Genomic DNA, 5100 nt, shown 5'->3' with positions numbered 1-5100 from the left:
TCTAGGATGGAGAACACAAAATATGTTTCCTTTAGAAGAGATGCTGTTTACCCTTAAAACTACAGTTTTTTTTTTAAATTTAAAAGTAAATAATAAGTGATAATCAATAAATAAGTAAGTACATACAGAAACTCTCAATCCCTATCTTTTCACTCAACTGGTTGTTTTACAGAGACTTCTCTCATTGCTCCTATTGTATAATAATGCATCATTATATCTTTTAAATATATATCTAATTACGATACATTTAAATACAATATTATTGATGTAAAACTGAATGATTCTGAGTATCTTAGATTCTCAAAAATAATACAAAAAATAAAACACAACTTGATGTCAGTTTATGCTGTCAAAAACGTACTGTCTTTGAAAGAGCTGTCACAATTTAATTATTTATTTATTGAATTAGAACAATGCATATTAATGAACAAATCAGAAAAATGTCATTGTAAATACGCCAGATTTAGCACAACAGCTGAATCTTATCTGCTCTCCTAAAGCCTAATTCAAGGTTAATGAACTAGTTCCAAGCTTTAAGGTTTTTTGGGTGGAAAGTGATGCGGCTCTTAATACAAATGCATCCGCATTACAGTTGGGTAGTTTTAGACTGAATTACAAAAAGATGTAACAAAGAATAATTCTTCATAAAATGAAGATTATGGAAAACACTAAGCATCCTCTCTAGAATACTGTTGAACCATAAAATGTCTCTGGTCAGAGGCTTCTCCAGATCAGCTGCAAGACAGACCACAACAGAATATCCTCCGTGCCTTCAAATATCAACATCTATAGCACAACACAGAGAGTTAAAAGAATATTTGATTTGCCTCTGGGATCAATAAAGTATTTTTGCATTGAATTAAACTAAATGCAGGAATGTGAGTCACTAAGTGCTGGACGACTGAGAAACTTCCCCAGCATTTTGTACTGAGGAGGTGTGTGTGGGTTCGATTTTAATCTTTAATATTTCAGTGGGGAAATGTTACCAGATACAAACTATCTGGACAGTTTTTATATAATGAATAATATACTAGAAGAATAAACTGCATCAATCAGTAGATACCAGCCCACATTTTTAAACAAATTAATACCAGCTTAATTTGTTTAAAATTGAACAAATTAAGCTGGTATTCAGAAGTCATCACACATACTTTTGATGATTTAAAACAGTTAGATACTGTATGGCCTTCAAATCAGAGCATCTCTAAGAATGTAGAATTCTGAAAATGTTAATGTGTTTGCATGGTGAATGCAGATTTGTTTATCCATTTATGTATTATGCACATTATATCATCTGTACAGTAATGTGTTTTTACCAACTTTAAGATGTATATTTGAAAAAAAAAATCACATAATATAAATACAAACTTACACACTGAGGTGTAAAGATGAAAAACAGCTTGTTGTTTTCGGCTTAGATAGACTGCAGTTTCACTTCTGTGCAGGGAATAAGTTTGCTATTGGCCAAATTCAAGCTAAACGATTTACTTATACCTTTAACACTCTGAAAACAAAATCTCTCAACGTTAATAAATCAGGTTATCGTGGTGCTCCCTGTGGTGCTCACCTGCCAGCAGACTGGATTGCACAGCCTTAAAAAAGGATAAATACTTTTCATCATATCGGTGAAATTAATCAGAATTTTGACATTGAGCTGTGCTTCTCAAAACTTTCAGAATAATACTATTTATTTTTCATAGAGGTCATGACAATCGAAGATTGTAGAGCTACTTCTGGTGTTAAAAATAGCTGAAAAAAAGATCTAGGAATCCCTTGAACGGCTTCATGAAGCTTTCATTGGCTATTCACAATAAAAAGTTAATAAGCTGTCAGTGCAGCCATAGCCTGCGTCTCTTATAAAGTCAACGAGACATGTGTTGAGCTCAGAATAAGAAGGAATAAAGGCAAGGCTAGGCTTTGAGCTTTAAAATAAAGGGTTAAACTCAGAGATATCACTGCAGTGCCAGTCAGCTTTCTCTCCTGCCTTCTGGGGTCTCTGTGGTTTCTGTCAGACATAGACCTGGAAAAGATAATTCAACTCTGACAGGGAAGCATCCTCCCCAGTGCAGCAGAAATACATTCACTCTCCTGCCCCAGTGGTCTTTGTAGGGTTTAAGAGGCTATCATTATTTCCTTTTGTGAGCTCAACATAATGTAACAGTTTGATATGGACTCTAATCAAACCCAAAGTGAAATTTTCACAAAACCCTATCAATGGCTCAGTTTAAAAAAAACAATAATCTGGTATTTAGACTATTTCCCAAGCAAACACCTTGTCCATTACTACAACTCCACAAAAACAATACGCTGTAAATGTCATCTACTTACTGTATATCAGGCTTTATGAAGTCCAAGGACACTAGAACTCATTCATCAATCCACTCATGTATAAATTCACGCATCCGTGGTGGTTGTAGTGGCAGTGCATTGTAGCCAAAGCTGCCCTGTGACAGACTGGCAGACTGAAGGCTACCATATATCCGTATCAGCCCAGTTTTACAAGTTTCAGCACAAAAACAAATGATATGAGCTCTGTTTTTTGGTTAACCTAAAGACATTTTATATAAAGCATGTAAAAAAGAACATAAAAAAAAAAAATACAATTTAGATCATATATTTATATCTATTGTTTCTGCAAAAGAGGGTCACGGGGATGAATAGTACAACTATGCATGGTATTGGGAAAGGCCTTTACCAACCTATAGAAAGGTTAAGAATACCTAAAGACAACCTGAGGGAGGAAACTGTCTCTATGCTAGCCTTTGCAAATAGTTACATTTGCTGTGCTGACCTGGAGGTAAAAGTCTAAACATTTTGGGTTCAGCATGTGTGGAGATTTTAACTGTTCTTTAGCTGACCCAGTAGCATGGGAAGTTCCTCAAAAGTTTGGGGGATGTTGTTTCTCTGTTGGTGGGACTAGCTATGAAATGTGATAGTTAATGAATGTATGTTTTATGTTTTCATTTTAGCATAATCTCATCATCATTTCCAAGGTATTTGTTAAAGTTTCACCAAGAAAATCCTCTCAATGTTACATTAGACAACAACAAAGTGACCAATGGATCAATGAAGAGACATAACCTCATATCATTGAAAAAAACTAATTAATTATAAACTGATGCCTCCTGCAACTTCATAGCTTAAATCAGAAGGGTACAGTTGCAATGATTGGAATCAATTTTTATTTATTATTATTATAGTGTATGGCTCAACTTTACTTACAAAGGTTTCATCCAAAAATATGCTGACTTTTAGCTTTTGACCATAATATGACATTTTCTTTTAAACAGGAAAAGCTTTTCAAGCTTTTGCTGCATTTTTCGTTTCTGCATTTTAATTATACCAAAAGACAATCAGAAGTTTAACAATGTCATAAAGCTGACTGTAATGAGCTAGAGGCTTCTGACACATACATGCTAACACCTCCAGAGAAACAATATGCTACCATCAAATAAGGGAAACCTAAGATGATACAGTCCTTATCACAACCGGAGTGTAAAAAAACACAAGATGGAGGTGACACAAGTTGGGAAAGCCAATCAGATGCTTTCAACACTGAAAAAAAATAATGCAACCGCTTTTGGCATTTACTTAATCATATTTAGCCACTTTAACAAAAACATTTTTATGTCCTACTCTGCTAACATGAAAAAATTGTGTTAAAGTAACCAAATACGATTAAGTAAATGCCAAAAACGGTTGCATAATTTTTTTCAGTGAAGGAGTGACAGGAGAGGGAGAAGGATAGCAATGAGAGGGAGGGGGGAATACAGCAAGTAAAATCTGTAGTAAGAAAAATGGGAATGCAGGAGAAAAAGTGAGAGAATTTAACCATTTCAAACGGACAAAGTTGTGATGCCCATGACTGACCATATTGAAGGAATAGTCAGTTCAGATCATCTTTGCTACATACAGAATTGTTCTATTCAAATTTTCAACTGTCTTGTTTTGTAGCAAAACCACACAGTTATGAATATCCAAGACAGTTCTGCACAGGTCTGAATTTTGTATCCGCAAGCACCCGTATTCAAGACCTTGACTCGTTAGCTGCAATTATCCTCAATTAAAACCCATCCGGGACCGCATAGACCAGTAAATAAAAAGGGGTGACCTAATCCATAATCACAAAGTAAAAACACAGCCATTTATAATAACAGAGATACTAAAGAACATTGCCTTATGCCCACATCCAGTGCGTGCTGCACTCACAGATTTACCGGTACAGCTGTAAATTTGCCGAAATAAGGTTTGCCTCGTCACTTAAAAAGATACTGTCATCTGGATATTCTTAAATAAATATATTTTTTAAGATGTACAGTTAATGAATAAGAAAGTGTAAATCATTTTCATGCATGCTGTAACTCAGTGATACTAGCATGAGCGTTGTAGTGACTGCGACTGTTGGGTTGCTCAAAGTTGCTTTGCTAATTCTGTACATTTATGGCTCACTTATACTTTTAGGCTGTAGTTTTTTGGGGTTGGACTGAATAAGCATGAAGGAAGACAGGTGAGGAGTGTGGAGTTGAAAAGGGATTGACTGAGAAATTAAATCCCTTTTTCTCCACTATGCCACTGAGGGCTGCTCAGTGGAGCAGTGGGTAGCATTGTTGCCTTGCAGCAAGAAGGTTGTAGGTTTGATTCCCAGTCTGGGGTCCATATGCATGGAGTTTGCATGTTCTCCCTGAGCATGCGTTGGTTCTTGCCGGGTATTCCTGCTTCCTCCACAGTCCAAAAACATGACTGTTAGGTTAATTGGCTTCTCTAAATTCTCCTTAGGTGTGCATGAATGGTTGTTTGTCCTCTTTGTCTCTGTGTTGCCCTGCGATTGACTGGTGACCTGTCCAGGGTTAACCTTGCCTCTCGCCCGTAGACAGCTAAAGATAGACACCAGCTATCCTCGTGACCTAGCTTGCGATAAGGGTGATGGAAGATGCATGGATGGATGAAAAATTAAAAATAAACCTTCTAAATACTGGCTGGGAAAGGATGAACAGAGTACACCTGACAGGAAAAGAACAAGTAGTAACAGAGAGACATGATCTAGGCGTGTTTTTCAGGGCAAGAAATGATTGGTATATAAAATGTCATACAAAAGTAAGT

The sequence above is a fragment of the Cyprinodon variegatus genome, unplaced genomic scaffold, assembly GCF_000732505.1.
Source record: "Cyprinodon variegatus isolate N-32 unplaced genomic scaffold, C_variegatus-1.0 Scaffold326, whole genome shotgun sequence".
NCBI lineage: Eukaryota > Metazoa > Chordata > Actinopteri > Cyprinodontiformes > Cyprinodontidae > Cyprinodon > Cyprinodon variegatus.
Note: the sequence above shows the minus strand (reverse complement) of the source record.